The 20,484-nt window shown below is 38.6% G+C and overlaps 1 long non-coding RNA gene across 1 annotated transcript; it reads right to left on the bottom strand.

Moving 5' to 3' along the window:
• Positions 1–907: 907 nt before the first annotated feature.
• LOC128599560 (uncharacterized) lies at positions 908–11,174 on the bottom strand. The gene is made up of 3 exons (XR_008384435.1): positions 10,937–11,174; positions 8,295–9,395; positions 908–2,399 (listed from the first exon to the last, which is right to left on the bottom strand). It is a non-coding gene; the product is annotated as an uncharacterized LOC128599560 (long non-coding RNA).
• Between the last annotated feature and the right edge of the window lie 9,310 nt (positions 11,175–20,484).

Raw genomic sequence — 20,484 nt, 5'->3', positions numbered from 1 at the left:
CAAATACTTCTTTCCCTCACTGTACTAAACATTCAGCTAACTTGCTAACACAACATGAGCTAGCTGAGGCATGCTAGCTATCTGTGCGGTTTAATTCTGTTTAGCTAACTCGCTATCATAACTACCTTTGCTGGGTAAGTAGCATATTAGCATATAGCATATAATAACATTTGCTTCCGCTCTTCAACCCAGTATTAAACTCAGTAGCTAGCTGTAGGATTTAGTGCTTTAAAACATTTTTATGAAACTCAGTACAATGATACTGTTAGACATTAACAAACTGGGGGATTATATGAAAGATAAACATGTAGCATGTCGTTTTCTCCCCGCACTCTTAACTTGTTTCATTTCATTGCATCTAAATTGTGTTTCACTTTCCGTGTAATTTATTTTACCATTATTTATTATTGGTTTGATTTCTGTTCCTATACACAGTAGCAGTTTTTTTTTTCTTTTGGAAAAAAGCTTTTACCTCTGACACTGGAGACTCCTTCGATAAATGCTAAGTAACTCCTTGATGAAAACTTCACCATATCATTTATTTATTTATTTATTTTAAACACGCAGATCTTTAAAATGTGTCTATGTAGAGCATCTGCCATACAGGTCCCTATGTGAACTGTTACTTATGATAGAAACAATAACGTATTCGACCGAGTGCATTAATATACGTAAACCTGTGATTTGCCTGGCAGAACTGCTGTTGTAGAAAATGAATCAACACCTTCTGACCAATCATATTCAAGAATTCAACAGCACTGTGGTGTAATATATTGGAATTAATTACCCAGCTCACACCTGAACTGTAAATATGATAAATGATTAATCCTATATGATGGTTTAAAATCTTTAATGTTTTTTTTTAATGAGCATTACAAAATTAAACAGATTTATTCAAGCTGTAAAATTGGATTCTCCAAAATGTATTGCGATATATTGCGTATAAGTGATCATTGGTACATGCCTAAACCTGACAGTCGAGAAGAAAGGTGAGAATATAAGTGCTACCCCGATAGCTCTTTTTCTCTCTCATTGCCCATTCAGCCAGCTGTCACTACTACAGATGAGGTGTGTGCGTGTGTGTGTTTGTGTTTGCTCCACCAAAGCACTGCAGCAGGTGCTAGGGTAATGACAATCAGCCACAAAATTACCCACTGATGAGATCTTTGAGTTCAGACTGGCTGAACAGGTAGTTAGTGTTCTCACCTCATGCACACTGATGGAAATGGAAACACCGCAAACCTCTTTCAGAGTGATTTTTGATCTTCAGGAGTGTACATACTTTATACGTTGAAAGGATGTACATCATTGTTGTATTTATTAAACAACGAGTTGCCTGTTTATTAGGTACCCCTTCCACTCCTGTCCTAACTTGATTGACATTCCAGCAGCAGTCTATATCGCATGATTGCAGTGAGTGATATACACGTTATAGCCAAAAGTATGTGGACACCTGACCCTCACACACATACTGTATATGGTTCTTACCCAAACCGTTGCTACAAAGTTGGAAGCGCACAATTGTATAGAATGTCTTTGTATGCTGTAGCATTACAATTTCCCTCCACTGGAATAAAGGGGAAAAATGTGTTCCAACATGACAATGAACCTGTGCTCAAGCGAGCTCCATGAAGACATGTTTTGCCAAGGTTGGAGTGGAGGAACTTCAGTGGCCTGCACAGAGCCGTGACCTCAACCCCACTGAACACCTTTGGAATGAACTGGAACGCCGACTGCATCCCAGGCCTCCTCACCTAACATCAGTGCCTGACCTCATTAACGCTCTTGTGGCTGAATGAGCATAAATCCCCACAGCTACGCATCCAAAATCTAGTGGAAAGCCTTCCCAGAAGAGTGGACAGCAACGCCTGGACTAAATCTGGAATGGGATGTTTAAAAGCACATACAGGTGTGATAGTCAGGTGTCCACAAACTTTTGGCCATATAGTGTCGCTAGAGAAATCTTCAACAAATCAATTCCTTTCAATGACTGTACACATGTTTTAAACCACAGCGTGTGTGTATGTGACATCCATAAAGAAGTGGATATGGTTTGAGACTGATATTTACAGAAATGTTCTTTGGTGAAATAGACTTCTGGTAGTTGTTAGTGGACACCAAACATACAGTATCTCGGCTAACCAATTAAATTTCACCAAACTACAGTAATTCTATAAGGAACACGTCAACGGCCTCAGTCTCCACCTACTGCAAAAATTGGGCTTTTCTGGCTATGACATACTTTGAGGGAGGCACGGTGGCTTAGCGGTTAGCATGCATACCTCGTACCTCTGGAGTCGGAGGCTTGTTTCACGCCTCCACCCTGTGCGCATGGACCTTGTATGTTCTCACCATGCTTCAGGGGTTTCCTCCCTTAGTCCAGAGACATGCCTGTGACCCTGTGTAGGATAAGCAGTACAGAAAATGGATGAATGAACATGCTTTGACAACTCAACTTTAAGAATCGATAAATACACTTCACAAAAAAACATTCCCATATCGTTTTGATGTACTTTTTTTTTTGTTGTTGTTTTTAACACATGTAATTTTGTCTATACTATCTTCCTGCAAAGACGTTCTGCAAGGAGCTAGTTTAAAAATTCTTGGACAGCTATGTGGCTTATCGAAACAGGCATTAATCTAATCAGTTCAGTTTGTAATCAGATACCGGCGATCAAATTGTCTGTGGTACACAAATATTAAAATGCAAGAACTTTTACATGCAAAAAAGAAAGACATTTCAGTTCAGGAAAGCCTACAGTTTTAGGAGCTACTTAAAATGTCAAAATTGCATTGTTGTTGTTATTATTTTATTATTATTATTATTATTATTATTAGTGCATACTATCAGATCAGGTGTTAACATATTCTCAGAAGCTGACCACGATGCATCACAGAACATGAGAGTTTAGGGGAAATTTTTTTTTTCCTCATCCTGCGACAGAAAGTGACTCATTCATTGTGTTCAATCTCGCCGAGGCAAACTTCAAAGGCGACACACAAGCTAGCACCATGACGAATTCCTGCCCGGAGCGGTAGTCCAAAAAAAAAAAAAAAAAAAAAGAGAGATGCTCTCTCGCAAAAAGTGTGATAGCACTGGTGCTGTGTGATGAAACACTTCACACTCTTTTCACTCCAGAGTTGCATCAAATGCATGGTGTATTTTTTTTTAGACATACATTTGTAAATCACAGAACTTTTTTTTTGCACCTTGTTGCATCAACACTAATAATGTGAGCATGTTTACTGGATTATACTTATACAGTAGTACCCACTAGTACCCCAGTAGCTCACTGTGACACAGCAAAAATCAATCCTTTATCAGTGAGCAATAACATCTACAGCTGTTCATTTTGGCGACTTAAATTGGCCCATAAAAAGAAGTTGTTATTGGTTGCTCTTTTATGTGGGTCCTGGTCTTCCTTCATCTGGCACTTAAAATATGTCCTTTTAGGTACATATTACATTTAATGACCACAACAAAGTCATCCTACAGGTTCACTTTGGCTCAATAAGTGCCATATTGGTGTCTAGTATGGACGGCTTTTTCTTTGATTTTTGAAGCTGTGTGACCTTACAGAATCTGTTCTTACAGCATGAACTCATTAAAGCACTACTAGTCTATAGATTGTATAGAAAATGTCTAAAAGTTGATCAGAGAGGACAAGTTCTACACTAATGACCATATGAAAAGCAAATCCAAAGACTGGCAGAGAGACACTGATTGGCTTTTGAGCACTGTCCCTTACCCCTTATTTGCTCAACCCTGAGCTTAATTTGGATTCTTACCTCAGCTGTTAGTCACTTGATGAAAGTACCAGCAGTGAGCTGTGAATACCTAGAGTGGGTTGATGATAGTCAGGTGATCATGGCATCATAGAGCATCCCGTTGGTCTTGTTTTATAATGTGGCCCAAGTGATGGTTTAGCAAAGGATGGGTTTGAGTTTGTTCCCCATTCATGGACTTGCTTGAACTTGGACATGAATATTGTCAATTCAAGTATGAGGACTGGGCAAGAGTTAGTGCTAGGGCTACACAATGTAGGTGTCCCATAAGTCCAGCCCTTGCCATGTATTCTCCAACCTCATCAGGCATTATAGGAGAAGACTCAGAGCTGTTATCTTGGCAAAGGGACGTAGCACAAAGTATTGACTAAAAGGGTGCCAATAATCGTTGCACACCTATATTTAACAGGACACAAGATTTAACAAGATTTTTCTTTTTTTTTGTAAACCTGTGTTTTGTTTGCAATTGTTTGATATCCATGAGTGCTTTTTGTGAATTTTTTAAACAAAAAATCAAAAGGTTAAACAATAACGACAATTTTTCACAGCCTTCTTTGCCCATATTTACCAAGGGTGCCAATATAAGTGAAGGGCACCGTATTTTACAGGAAGAACAAATCAAAAAATTCTACTCATGGGAAATCAAAGTCCAAGAGAGCTGAGCAAGTTCTGTAAATAATACATTTTGTTTTGTTACTGAACTAAATACTAACAATTTTTCTATCGTATTATCTTCAACAGAAAGTCAGGGAATGACTGCTTATACCTTTTATAATATAAGTGACGGCAGGAAGTTGTTTCTCAGACATTCCCCAACATTAAACGTAACTGTAAACGGATAAGCAGTATGAATGTATTAATATGTGTATTAATAAGCTGTGGTACGGTACACGAGGAATAAATCACTTTGGAACATGCTGGTATTAAAAATAATCGACTTTGGTGTGGACACCACCTCATCATTGGTTATTTCCCTATAACGGCACTCCCTCAAGTGTTTTATTCCTTACATTATTGAAATGAAGATAAGATATATTCGGGATATTAAAAGAAACGTTTCTGTAGTATTGCTATAAATCCTTAAGACAAACGATGGACGATGTCCTGGGCTAACGGAATGGAACATTGCAGAGTACAAAACCAAAAGACAAACGATAAAGAGACCATCTCGTCAAACTGCCATGAAAGAGTAAAACAAACTTTAATGTAGTTCACTTTTTTGAGCTGAAGCTGTATATCATGTGCATAAAAAGTAAGTTGGGCATAATGCCAGGCTGCGTCCCATCGCCTTTTTATGCACTGCCAATCACTCTGGCTGACAGACTTTTCCGTCCTGCAGCCGAGACGGCTGTCCTTTCGAAGAATATAGAGTCCCCTTCAAAGCTATGTAATAAATTTAGGTGAGTGACAGCGGACCAATCATTCTCACTAAGCCTGACGAATGCAGTCTAATCTAGCTCCCGACGGGAGGCCAGCATGTCTGTTCTCCACTTTCTATCACCCATAAACCTCTCAATCTGCTCACGTGGCCTGGAGGTGCAAGGAAAGACAGAGCCAAATATCATCACTTCCTGAGGTTTATGAGCTCAATACCCGAGCTAAACCTGTTAGTCGACTCAAGCATGTCGCACTCTTTCCTCCTGCCTCGACAAAAATAAAGTAAATCTATCTGCTCTCAAGGACGCAGAGACAGCCGGCGGTAATGAAGCAAGCCAGGTACTACGTCTTCTCAGATGTATTTTTCTCGCTCCCTACTTGAACCCGTCAATTTATTTCTTTTTCTGTCTATCAGTTGAAATCGAACGGTGAAGACGGAGTACTTCATCTTCATTATTTGTCGGTGCCTCTGACTTCTAAGCCTTTCATATCTCTAAACCATTCATTTCATGATGAGAATAAACTCCGGTTTAAATTTGTGCATGGGACTGTTTTGTTGTTTTTTTTTTGACACGATCCTGAACAAATTCTGATCAATCCCATCTGCTCCCACAGAAAGTTGACCAATCATGCCTGCTTCCATATGTTTGTACCTGCTAACGAACCAATGATCAATCTTTGCTAGTTGCTAATATATTTTTTTTTTTCCAAAAATGGTACATTTATTTGTGCAAATGAGACTTTGTTTAATTATATATCTGTATATTTGCATATTTGATTAAAAAAAAAAATCTTGGTTTTCCAAAAGTCTTTGGATGATGCTAGAATGAACATTTCACAGTTTATTTCACAGTGATGATGCTCTCAAGAGAAAGGCTTTTTACGGAATAGTTTGTTGGAATGGAATATCATTTCTTTATTCATTCATCTAAGTAAGTAAAACACCATGCGCTGTTACTATCTGCCCTCTTCCTCATACATAACCTCACAGATGCTCACGATTGGCTAGTGTCGCTGTGATTGACAGCGACAGATTGTCCCTCCCCATCCAAAGAGCATGGGAAAGTTTGCTCCCTTGGCTCCCAGCCACAGATGGATTTGAACTCATGATCTCCCAATGAGATGGTGAACACTTTTCTGTTACACCACTTAGGCATCCCCAAAATTATTAACATATTTAGATCATTTTCTCTGTAACACCCTTTTAATTGTTATTTATTTATTTATTTATTTATTTATTACTAAAGTGTAAGAAACTACATTTTTATAGCTGCAATCTATTTAAAAACAATCAGAAAAATGATTGACCTGACTAAAATTTCTACTGCGCTTTAAACCACCACAACCCTGACCAGGATAAAGCAGTTATTGAAGATGAATGAATGATGGTAAATGTGTCACGCAGCACCGCATAAACACCCACGTTATCTGACCAAACAATACAAAAACATACAAATGCACACCTCTACTCCAGTTTCATGAAAAATCCAAACCGGCAGCAAGAGTCTATTGAAAAGGTACGTAACTGCCACGGTTCATGGAATCCGAGGTCATTCTTTTAATAATCATTTTCCTTTTTTTTTCACCAACTTTCTTCATTTATTTTTAGGATTTCCCAGCTGCTTTGAAAACACCATCAGCTTGTAGCTCTGTGTTTGACATGTGGGTTCCTATGCTCCCTGCCAGCATGCACCCACAGACCTGCTGTTCCTCTGTGCATGATCAGGATCACACGGTGCATACAAACGAAGCTTTCTTTTTTATCAATTTTACAAATGCGGTCAGCACTGAGTAAGTTTTTGATCTTTTATCAGGCTGATGTCTGACGCAGCTTGGTGTTGAGTACCAGTTTACACCAGTGGCCTTGGCGTATACCTGTATTTCACTTTGTTGGATTTTCCCCCTACTCTAAAAGCTGATTTGTGCTTTCTATTTTAAGTGTTACTGACAGAAGGGTTATGCGGTCCTTGCTTTTTAGACTTTTGTTATACTTATCACTAGAACTTTCGCCTCCTTAATTGGTGCAGCAAAACATGGCACGGTGCACAAAAAAAACGATCTGTAATGCAAGTTAGCAGCAAATTAAGATATGTGGATACTCCAGAATGCAGATTCAGTATTTCTGCATTATTTGGATGGATAGATAGATTTACTCAAACCAAATGCTTCATTATTTCCAGTGTTTTCCATCAGTGTTTGCCAAGCGACTGTCTGTATATTTTTCTACATTTGTCTTCTATATTCATGGGGTGTGACTGCAAATGTCATATTATTTAGGCCTTGTGGACTCTTGTTTGTTTTAAGTAGAACCCCAAGCTCCAGGACCAGAATGAAGAAATGCAGCTGGTTAATGCATGCACAATTCTTGTTCTTCTTTAAAAGCTAAGATCTGACGTTCATGACTGAACGATCTAACAGCAAAAGCAAAATCCCATAATACCAAGTGTTTAAATGCCATGTGGTCTGAACTATCTGCTCTGGCTGAGGTATGTGCCATGATGCTACTGCCATCTGGACGTTTAATGAGGCTGGAACAGTGGTTTTCCAATAGAATTTTGAAACCTTTGCTGTTAAATCTTTTTTTTTTTTTTAATCTCACTGTAAACACGTGCACCTGGGTTTCACACTCCTTTAGGACATTTGGAAGACACCCTTATCCAGAGCGACATACATTCATCTCATGTGTACATTTGAGCAGGAAAGGGTTAAGGTCCTTGCTCAAGGGCCCAGCAGTGGCAGCTTGGCAGTGCTGGGATTTGAACTCACAACATTCTGGTCAAAAGTCCAACATTTTAACCACTGAGCTACCACTGCCCTACCAACCATAGACTCCCACGTCGCCTATGTGGACTTGTCAGCCATATTGGACAAACACAAATTCAAACATAAGTACACAGGAAGTAATTGCTGTTTAAAGAGTTGATTATTAGATAATAAAATACTTAATACGATCCCATGCTTGTACATTAATATGAATGATCTGTGTTGATTTGAAAAGTTCTGAATTATTTGTGATCCGAGGTGGTGTTCGCTTTCTAGACTTTTATGCTTTACCTCTATGTGCATAGAGATCAATGTTGAGGCATACAAGTTATAATGATGACACAAATAAGGACAAAAAGACGCCTTACTGTTGTTCTGGAAAGAACCACATTACTTCTGTTGACCTCGATGTCACCGGAAATGTGTTTGAGGTTGAGAAGTCAGGAGTGATGTAGTAGTGGCAACTTTTTTCCCGTTAGTTCTGCCTAATTTGGTCTTGACCAATCGCCACCCACCAGCCAGCTCTCCCCTATTACAGACAACTACCACGTAGAGAGGGTAAAGGCAAGCACATGCTCCTTCCAAACCATGTGAAGCCAGCCATCTTTTTCACAAGGCAGCATAACACACTCAGAGGAATGTGCTATCCACCCTCTTCCGCATACATTAGCTCATAGATGCCCATGATTGGTTACTGTCAAAGTGATTTACAGGGATGAGAGACTAAACTATCCCTCCCACCCAGAGGGCATGGTCAGTTTTGCTCTTTGGATTCAAACTCGCAATCTCCACAGGATTTTGTGTGACCGTTTGAATATACAACCCATCACAATACACAATTATATATATCACCAGGCCATCCCTCTGCTTACTCGTGTTGAAATATCTATCGCACTCTGGCACATTTATTTGTCACATAACAGTGATGATCATTTTAACAGGAAAATCGGATGTGAGCATTTAGAAGTGAGTTAGATGGCCAGACATCAGAATTACCACCTCATTTCAAATGTGAAAAAATCTGATCCACACTGTTTACATGTATGCAACAATACCCAATCTGTGTCAGAAGTCAGAATTGGTTGGTAAGTGCAGCCAAACACATATCACACCCATACTATACTGTATGTGCTTGTTGAACATCCCATTCCAGATTTAGTCTCTCCTTTTGCTGTTATAAAACCCTCCACTCCTCTGGGAAGGCTTTCCACTAAATTTTAGAACATAGCTTTGGGGATCTGTCCATTCAGCCACGAGAGCATTAGTGATGTTTGGTGAGGAGGTCTTGGGTGCAGTCAATGTTCCTGTTCATCCCAAAGGTGTTCAGTGGGGTTGAGGTCAGGACTCTCATTCAAGTGCAGCCCACTCAAGATCTTGCACTCCATCCTTGGCAGACCATGTCTTCATGGACCTCGCTTTATGCACAGGGGCATTGTCATGCTGGAACATGTTTGGGCCTCTTAGTAATTCTACAACATACATAGACATTGTATACAATTATGTGCTTCCAACTTTGTGACAACTTTTTGAAGAAGAACCACATGGGTGTGATAGTCAGGTGTCCACATACTTTTGGCCATATAAAGTTGCGCATCATAAATGCTTACATTACGAAGCATTGTCATGATTCTAACTCTTGGCTTTCATGCCCCTTTTATAAATCAGGATCAAATCTCACACAGAATGGGGCCTCTCCGAGCCTTTAATCAGATTACGGCCATCTGCTGCATGCTGATTAATTTAAATGTAATTTGCACCACAAGTGTACACTGTTTTTCCAATATTTGGATTTCATCAGATTTTAGGTAGTGGGTTTAGAAGTAGCTTGTAGAGGATTCCGATGTTAATTGTTTGTAGGAAGTGGAATACTTCAGGAAGAATTCAAGCCAAAAAAAAACAACAACAAAAAAAACCCTTGTGTAAAGTCACCTAGTCCTTTCAGAGGAAAAAGCAATTAACATGTCTGGCTGCAAATATTAAAATTAACAAGCAATTAAGTCTTTAATTCTCTGCGGAAAACTGGGGGCTGAAATGACACCTGGCTATACTTATTTATAGCTGTTCAATTCAGAGAGGATTTTTCTTATTGCTTTAAAGGTGCTTTCCTACTTGGGTATTTTCAGGAAAATTCAGACAGATGTGAACAGGTTTTGGGGGTTCAGCAGCTCAGCAGTGATACCAATGAGGACAGGTAAGAGTTTTGCTCTTTAGTCGCTCATTTCCTTCAGGGTGAGTCCCACTGCTACATTCCTGATTAATTAAACATTTCTGCATGTGTTCCTGATGACTAATAATGATTCTGTAACTTATTCATGACCCGTGGTAGTTTTATATGTCCAAACCTTTTCTCGGGGTAAAAAGGATTATGCTTTGGTTAGACATTCATTTAAATGAAGAGGCTTGGGAAAAACCTGGAGTTTTTTTTTTTTTGTTTCTTAATTAAACAGAAATATGAAGACAAGTCACACTGCTAACTGATAGTAGTTCTCCAAAAGCTGTATATATATATATATATATATATATATATATATATATATATATATATAATTATTATTATTATTATTATTTATTATAATAATAATAAATTGTCTAGTAAGGCATCACATTAGCAAAATAGTATTAGGCTACAAGTCAAAATACTTCTCCAAAAGCTTAAAACATAGTGCTTGTGTGTGTTGTGATTAAAGCACATTTTGCGGAATACTGACTTGTTCATTACAGAAAGGCAGCAAATTAGCAACATGATTAATGTCTGTGGTGTGGTACTGTGTTAGCATAACATAGCGTAGCAGATAGTATTCTCAACTAGTTAGCTGGTCTAACGTCTGTCTAATAATAAAAAAGTGTTTCAGTATACACATCTGACAGAAATATAGACGTTTTCAGTAAGAATCCAGCTAGCTAGCTGAGTATACTGTCTGCTAGCTAGTTAACATTATGCTAACACAGCAGCAGACCATAAGCATTAGTCATGTTGCTTATGGCAAAAAAAACAACAACAACAACTTACTGTTTCAAAGCACTGACCCTGGAGACTCCTTCCATAACTGTTAAATAAACTTGAATCTACTTGTAGAGAGCTTCACATTATCAACAAACATATGGTTTTCTTTCTAGATTAGATTATGTAGATCCATCCATTATGCAAGTGATGATTTGATTGAGTCGTTGCTATAGAAACGACTCAATCAAATTTGATTGATTGAGTCGTTGCTATAGAAACGATAACTTAAAATGAGTGCATTAATGTAAACCTATCATTGGAATTACAACCAGCACTATTGACTACATTTACATGTATATCGTTATTCAGATTAATCTGAATTTGGCAATATTCTAATTCTAGTCGTGTGTAAACGCCACAATCTCATTGCCCGATTCAGATTAAGACAATATTCTGATCCCCCAAATTCTGATTCCCACCGTTGGAATATGTCTGTTTTAATAGGAAATTTGTTGTATGTAAACTCCTTATTCAGAAAATCCACTGAAAGTTGATCTGTGCATGCTCAGCCTGCAAGAAATTGTAGGTGTTAAGAGATGGTTAGCTGTAGGCTAGGTATTTAGGAATGGCAACTCAGGAATCCTTATAACAACCTTGTATACAGGAATATTCCGATGCCTGTACGCATATAAACATCGTATTCAGAATATGGTTGCAAACCGAAATAAACCTTAAACAGAACTTGATGTGCATGTAAATGTAGTCAGTGTTAGAGCAACTGTTCTAGAAAATGAATCAAGTGTTGAGAATTCAGCAGTGGTGTATGAATGAGTCTAAATCGCCACACTGCAGTTGATCTATCATTGTTCTAAATAAGTGTTACAAAGACAGTAAACTTGCAAGCAACCCTTAAATCTGCAAATTTTTAAAGAGATGTTTAACCAATAGAGCAATTTGTTAAAAAGAGACACCGTAATAAACCTATATATATATATATATATATATATATATATATATATATATATATATATATATATATATAAAATATTCCGTAGTGCGCCATTAATGCTGAAGTTTTTTCACTTTCATTTGACAAGCAGACCCCCCCGGTATTGAGGTCTATGTCCCAGTCCAGTCCTTCTGTGTAAATAAACCGTTGATTTTCTTTTCCACTATTGATTAACAGTGCACAACGGTGTAATGCATTACTAATGATCTGTTGAAGATTTGGTTAAGATGCTTGACTGAGGCAGATGCCTGGCTGCTAAATCCTATTTAATGAAGGATCTCATTTGCCTAGATCTTTCCTCAAGAGCTTCCTCATGGGGCCCAGACAGATTGAGTCAATCTTCCCTGAGCACTTCAGCGCCTCATAAGGCAACACCATGGGAGCACTTACTCTGGAACAGCGCACATTTAGAAATAAATTATATGCCTTGTTACATAAATGTGAAGCTATATTTTGGCCAATAAATCACATTTACCTAAATCTCCACTTACCCCAACTGCTTGTAAATTTGTAAAGTGGCAGGGATAGACTGTATCTACAAATGCAAGCTGTAAAAGAAACTATATTATCATCCACATCACTGATAGATTTGGTGTGGAATGATATCAAAATGCTATTAATATTAAGCTATTCTATAGAAATGAGTGTATTACATTTCATAAATGGCTTCCATGCGTGGATGAATGTCTGAATTTTGTATTTGTGCATTAGAGGTCACATAGACTAGTCGACCAATACATTTGCTAGTCACTACTGTGACTGTGGGGACGTCAACTAGTCGGGCAGATGGTAAAGAAAGCAAGATAACGGTACTCTGTTATTCTTTTTTCTTTAATGGACAATTAACATTTTTTAAAACATTTTACTTAAAGTGTAATGGTCTCTGCTGGAAATTGCAAGTCACTATCCAGTGAGAGTCAGATCAGTGGAGTACGCCAGCTGACAGATGCAAATCCAGATTCATTTTCTTACGCTACTGAGGCCGGTGTTGAACTTGGTGGAAGAACCTCCCAGACACTACTGTAGACATTTCAGCCACCATTCAAGCAAGGCCAGTCACTGAGGACTCTGTTGATGGACATGAGCTTCCATGCCGCATGCTCTCAGTAATTTATTGCAGCCACCACGACATCCACACGAGTGCATTCCGATTAGTATGTCCTTATATAGTGTAATATTATACACAAACGTCTGTCCATCCATCCATCCATCTTCTATACCGCTTATCCTTCTTCAGGGTCACGGGGAACCTGGAGCCTATCCCAGGAAGCATCGGGTACAAGGCGGGGTACACCCTGGACAGGGTGCCAACCCATCGCAGGGCACAATCACACACCCAGCCATATACTATGGACAATTTGGAAATGCCAATCAGCCTACAGAGCATTTCTTTGGACTAGGGGAGGAAACCTGAGTACACAGAGGAAGTCCCCGAAGCACAGGGAGAACAAGCCCCCAACCCCAGAGGTGCGAGACAAACATTCCAACCACTAAACCACCGTGCCTCACTATACCCAAATGTATTATACTGTAATTATTTGTACTTATTGATCTGATTTATAAATTTTTGTCACGAACATTGTAGCCTAAAGAATCACTGAAGCTGGAAGTGTAATTTTATAATCTGTGTTTGGCTGTTATTTAAAGTGCACTTTGATGCATTATTTGCTGCTGTTTATCAGCATTTAACTGCACTAATAAAATAATCTAAAACAGTGATGGCTGCTCTGCGATGGACTGGCACCCTGTCCAGGGTTTACCCCGCCTTGTGCCCGATGCTCCCTGGGATAGACTCCAGGTTTCCCCGTGACCCTGAAAAGGATTAAGCGGTATAGAAGTTGGATGGATGGATGGATAGTGATGGATTGTATGAGTTATAAGTTTAACTATGTAAAAGAGGACTAGTCAACTAGTTGACAAGTAAAATTGAATAGCAAGCCCTATTGTGTATATACATATGCCGGTTATTCAACGCACAAATGGTATCTATTATACATTTTAATAATTGTTATTTTGATTCCAAAGTGAGCTAAAGAAAACCTCATGATCTCACTTCACTGGCAGTTGTTTTGTATTGAGCGCAAGACCTTGCTAACCTTTAGAGTGACCAATTGAACTTCCTGAAATAAATGCAGTCATCCTTCAAGAGCTCTTTTTTTAATCCCCATCACTACACATGGAAACACTATGCGAACGCATACTCCTTTTTTTTTTTTTTACTTCTAGAGTAGTTGTAGTTTTTGTAGTTGTCATTGTTCTATGATCTATAGATTTCTTTCAGAACCTTGCCTGATGATTCAGAGCTTCGAAGACCGTTTGAAAGTCGATGCCGAAACCGTCTTGTTCTAATAAAGGATAAAACGTCTTTGTTACTAGCACTTCATTTACATTCATGTACGATGTCTTTGATTTGAAAACAAAGAAAACGAATCCAGTCTTGACAGAGAATACGGCATGTATTCCTGGGTGGAAATGAAGTGAATATGAAGCTGTGAATATATTTAGTACAAATATCAAAGCATTGTAATTCTGTATTATGAAACGACGCTGAAGATTTTAATAGTCTCCCTTTTTTAATTATGTAGCCAAGGTTCATGTTTTAAAAAACGACACACAAACATTTCTCAATGCAAAAAAACCCCAAAAAACATCTACGATCTTTTTTGAAGATGGTTGACTGCCTGCTTCATGATTAGTGTTTCTACCAGTCCTGAGTACTAACACATCTTCCATGCCTCGTGTATAGTTATGGTTCTGTAGCTCTCTGTTCTTTCTTCAACTCTACACTTGAGTTGGAGCACTGGTATTACCGTCGGCTGCAGTATTTTAACAGCTCTGTGCTTGGATTGGATTGTGCCTTACTGGGAAGTCACGTTGAATAAATGCATTTGCCAAGTGAATAAATTCACCGTCCCCTTCATTTTCCTTGTGGGGAATAACTCCTGTTACAAGGAAATGGGGAATATCATTTATTCCTTTAAAGGAGAACTCCCTGAGAGCTGCTAGCTTTTTTTTTTTTTAATCAGTATATTGATTATGGCCAACTTACTGTGTATCACAGCGCTGTTGAATTCTCAAATCTGATTGTTCAGTACAGCTCTAATTCAAATGATAGGTTTCTATTAATATATTCGTGTTTCTATAGTAACAATTCATTCACAGGGACTTGTTAAATGACATTTTGTAACATATTCTCAGTTCCAATTCCTTCAGAGCTAAAATGATAGAATTATCTCCTGTATAATTTTATTGCTCCACGAATAGAGCTTAAATCAACTGGCTTAGCTATTAGGAAAAGGCAGTTTTATGCAGGGCCGGATGATCAAGTTGATTAGCATGATTAAGCTATAGTTTACGTTTTTTTGTGTGTGTGTTGAAGTGCCTTTGATGCTAAAGACTTCATTAGTCATTAACACAGCCTTATGTTCTGAGATGGAGCGGTGATGATTATAATCAGGGAAAAATCCCACAGGAAGTCTTCTGTGTGGGTTATACCATTTTAACCTGAGAGATGGGTGAAGATAGAACTTGCCCTCAAGGCCATCCCATTTCTCTTGTTTTCTCTCTCTCTCTCTCTCTCTCTCTCTCTCTCATGCCTCTAGGCATGCAATGTAAAATATAGCCTTCAAAGCCCTGCTGCTCGACATGGAAGTGTTCGGATCATGTTGAAAGGAGTTGTTAGTTGTTGTGGTGGGGAGTTGCTTTGGCACTAATTGGATAAAGGAAGTATTAGCACCTTATTGATAGGGCCTGAGGGATGAGCATGGCACCTTTTAGACTTCTTCTCCTACATATCACACTATTTTGCGCTGAGGGATCTGAGGAAGGCACCGTTTTCTCACTCGCCCACACATGATGAACAAAGTTTTTATAGCTGTGAAAAGCAAACACACAACAGGGAATACTTCAGGAAAAATTGCTAAAGCAGCTAACAATCAAAGGAATTTCTACTAGAGGTAAATGTAGTCCATCAACGATGTTTGGTGGCAAGCGGTGTTCTCACCTCTAAAAGGAACTTGTATCTGGAAGTAATAGTGCATTTGACACAACTTGCAAGTAGGAACTTGTCATTTTTGACCTCTGTGTGCTTGAGATACAAAGTGGGGAAAAAAAACATGGACACCTCCATGTTCTTCTTTTGTTACAATTACAGTACAGTGATGTACTGTATATTTACCTCCTCAAAACAGCGAGCTGTATAGTCAATGTTATAGATTTAACCAGCGAATATGACTGTATGTTGATTAATCTAAATACTTCTATATACAACGGAACTCATTTAAAGGTTTTTTGATGTCACTTGCTGAACTCAAGGTTGAGGAGACTGTACTGAGTTGCAGGTTGAGGAGGTGATGTTTTTTATTTGTTTTTCCTAGTCGAAGGTCGAAAATTATGAGTGTCAGCTTTGAGTCGAATGCAGGAAACTGCCCAGAAAGGGTGGGTTATGGGTTACAAACAGCCTGGTTTGCTAAAGATAGTCAACTAAAGTTAGCTTGTCTTAGCTGGTCAGGCTGGTCAGGTTTGATGGATTTATGGGGGTTTGGTCACTTTCAGGCTGGTTCTAGCTGGTCAGGCTGGTTCTAGTGGGGTGACTATAGAAAGTTACAGACCATTTACAACCATACCATTTATAGTGAGAACATTCCAGATTGTCCAGGTTGAGTTGAACTGATTTCAGAGCATCCAGTAAGATTTTTGTGAACATAGCAGCACACTGTGCAGCATTTGGATGTAAGATTCATTGGCACTTCAAAGCAAGATAAATTACTTTGAAGAATTTCAAAACGCAGCATTACTTTTTACACAAGAAAGCCTAGAGTCTATGCATGTTTTCATTTTATGAGGGACTATATGAACTTCTCTTGAAATTAAAGTTCTTAAGTTCTTAGCTAATGTGCTTAACATTTGGTAGTGCATGTAAGGATCAGTAAGATTAGTATGGCAAGTGGATCCGCGATTAAATGCTATTGACTGGTTCAATAGCTTGAGGTGTCTGTGATATGAGCTTCTTCTTACATTTTGTTATCTTGCATCATGCAGTGATATCTACACCTATGGATTCATAGCCTGAATAGCTAGATACTAATGCTGGATTGTACAAATGCTAGAATGGTCCCAAAAAATAGCACTTATCCTAAGATTTACAATTGGGGAAGGATATAAGTGAGCAGTCAAAGGTTAAGTGTCCATGCTCAAGCATTTGAAGGTTAAGGTCTTTGCTAAAGGACCCAATCTTGGCAGCTTGGTGGCCCTGGATTTGAAATCATGACCTTCTTATCCCCTCAGCCCCCACTTATTTTAGGGGACCAAAGTAAGAGCACACAAAAGAGGTTCTGAAAGCAAATGTAATGGCAAACAGTCAGATACTTCTGGTCTTGTGAAGAAGAAATCAGGACCTGATGGTTGGTGGAATGTGATAGAATAGGTTGAGCTCAACATCTGCTATAGAAACAATCCTTTATGGTGTCAGTGTTTATTGAGAGTTCCGAGAGTATGGAGAGTTTCTTAGCGAGTAGGTAGATCAAGTATCTTTTGTAGAATTTCAGTTTCAGATGATACCCTAGGTCTTCAGATATTAGGATATCAGAAAAGGCAGCCCAATGTCTTATACAAGACTTGGGAGATGTTGTGTGTCTTTAACATAGCACTGGTAAAAGAAGCTCTGCAAACCGAGCCCAGTGATTTACTGTATAAAGAGAACAAGATCAGACCAAGAAGAGACCCCTGAGGAACTCCCAAAGTGTAGCGATGAAACTGAAAGTTTTCATGCTACAGTATGTTGTAGGATTTATCCTGTAGGTCACAGCACAAGTAAAACACATAGAGACATGGCTATCAGTAGGAATCATAGAATCAAAGGCATCTGAACAGTAGAGAATGACAAAAACTGGCTTAGTGTAGATTTATAGTCACAGCAAGAAGGTCAGAACCAGTCTAGAACATTGTTGTTTGTCTGTGGAAATACAAATAAGGCTGCAGTATTGGTGGAAAGGGTCTGCAGCACTAGCATTCTTTTATGTAAGAGGGGAAAAAAAGAATGTTCAACAAAGGGAATGAATAAAAATGGCGTGTTTTGCAGGCAGGACATGTTTTAGAGTGTAAAGCAACATCAGCGAAATCTTTGGAAGAGCTTTAACAAGGAGAAAGTCAGGGGGTGACAGCGAGCAGACTAAAAGATGGCTCTGGGGAGTGCAAAGATCTAACAGTACAGTACTTGGCTTACAGAGAAAGTGTCATATAAAAGCAGGGTATTCAACAAAGCAGTTGGAACAGAGAATTTTATTTTGTTTCAGTAACAAAATATCAATAACTGTTTATCCAAAGATTGCATTCTCTTTCTGTTTGGCCATCTGGAACCTTGTGGTTTGGTAAGTGTCTGGTTTTAAAGGCATGCTTAAAACCTGTATATTCACATTTAAATGATGTTATATGCTTACAACCTTCTTTTTAAAGGCACCTGAACCCAAAGTGCCAGCATAGCTATGAGTGAACAAAACCAGTTAGCAGTATCCCAATTAGGTCAACACTTCTAGCCTTCTATGTGGTCCATATGTAGCCTCATGTTGCCTCAAGCTAATTCCTCAACAAGAAAAAAAAAACCTCTGGAATTATGCCTTTGAATGAAGCAACCAAGGGTAATGCTCAGAATGATGCTACCACAGCCATGCTTCACTGTTGGGATGGTATAGGGTTTCCTCCGATATACCATATTGTGCCAAGGCCAAAAAATTAAATTTTGCTCTCATTCAGACCAAAGAATGTTTTTACATTTGTTCACTGTCTCTCCAACAAATTTCAAATGAGATTTTATTCTTCCATTCTTCCATAAAGCCCAGCTGTATGGAATGTCCAGGCTATGGCTATCCTGTCAACAGCTTCTCCCATTTGAGTTGTGGAACTCTTCAGCCCCTTCAGTTACCCTTGGCCTCTTGGTTGCTTCTCTGACTAATCCCGTCCATACCTGGTCACTGACATGTCTAGACGTGTTTGTTTAGGTATGTTTCCTAACAAACTCTGTGGACCTCCAGGAACAGGTGTATTTATCATGCGACGCCTTAATTGCACACAGGTCAACTTGTATAAATTCATGACATACTGTACAATGCCAGTTAAGTCCATTTCAGTTGCAGGTTGTAACATTAAAAAATGTGGAAAAGTTTAAGGAGGGTGAATATTTGCAAGGCACTGTAATAATATGTGAAACTGTGTTTAGGAATGTACTGTTGCTTAAATACATTTCCTTAATTGGGTTTAAATGAGTTGTAAATCAGTTATGACTAAAGTAAAACCATGGCTTCAAAATTAGTTGGATATTGTGTTAAGGTGTTTGACCTTTGGTCACCCCATGTCTTAGGAAGACTTGCGTATCATCATAGAGCTGAGCACACATAGGGCACTAGGAACATGGACATGGACCCAGGACCCGGAGATCAGGTTGATTAGCATGATTAAGCTTTAAACTCATTATATTCTGAGAAGAAATGGTCATGCTTTTAATCTGTGAAAAATCCCACAGGATTATGTTAACTATGTTAGCGCTCCACTACTTGGAGGACTCTTCTGTGTGGGGCATACTACCTTTCCCCTAGGGACAGGGGAACAAGTTAGGATCGCATTCCACTCACTCTCATTTTCTCTCTAATAATCTTCAAAACCCTGCTGTTCGACATGGCATTTCGATCATGCTGAGAGGAGTTGTTAGGGGTCAGTGGGGGAATTGTTTTGACAACAATTGTATAAAGGAAGTACAAGCCCCCCCATTGAGAAGGCCTGAGGGGTGAACATGGCACTCTTTAGACTTGCAGATCTTACACAGCTTACTGTTACATGCTGAGGGATCTGAGGAAGCCACCGTGTTGTCACTCGCCCACACATGATGAACACAAAGATTTTATAGCTGAGAAAAAAAAATTCAAGATGAAATACTTCAACAAAACTGCTAAGGTTGTTTGGTATAAAAAAAAAAAAAACACTGGAAAACTTCCAGTCCAAATGTAGTCAATCAGGCGATACATGTTTGAGGTCTTACAGTGCGTGTTTAATTTAGCACTGGAACCATGGCAGTAATGTAGCTTACACACAATGGATATTGATCTCATGCGAAATCATTATTGTGCATCAAACCCCATCTTCAGTAATGTCGGAAAAGCTGATAACATACTGTAGTTCTTAAAACTTAAAACCTGCATTCTATCAAAAAAAACTATCCTACTATCACGCTAAATCACGCATATTTAGTATTTCCATTACTTTTTAATCACATAAGCAAATTTTTTTTTTAATAAATCAATAAAAATTTAAAAAAAGCAAATGTTGAACAATAAATAGTTCCTGGTTGAGTGAGTACAAAAGCGAAAACTGTGTATATCAGGGTTTTTTTTTGTGCCAAACTATATATTTAATTAAAGTTAAAGCATTTAGCACAAATGCAAATGATGCAAAGCTAGCTGGTTTTCCAGTAGATATCATTCCTCATTAGCCGTGCTAGCGTTTTTGTTCCGTTATTGCACTGAATTGCGAGTTAATTGTTTTGGGGTTGTTTTTTTTTTTTTTTGCTTAGTCCTTTTTTTTTTAAGTTCTATTCCACTTTGCTGAAAGTTTTAAA

The sequence above is a fragment of the Ictalurus furcatus genome, chromosome 23, assembly GCF_023375685.1.
Source record: "Ictalurus furcatus strain D&B chromosome 23, Billie_1.0, whole genome shotgun sequence".
Taxonomy (NCBI): Eukaryota; Metazoa; Chordata; class Actinopteri; order Siluriformes; family Ictaluridae; genus Ictalurus; species Ictalurus furcatus.
This window is presented reverse-complemented; position numbering and strand designations above follow the sequence as displayed.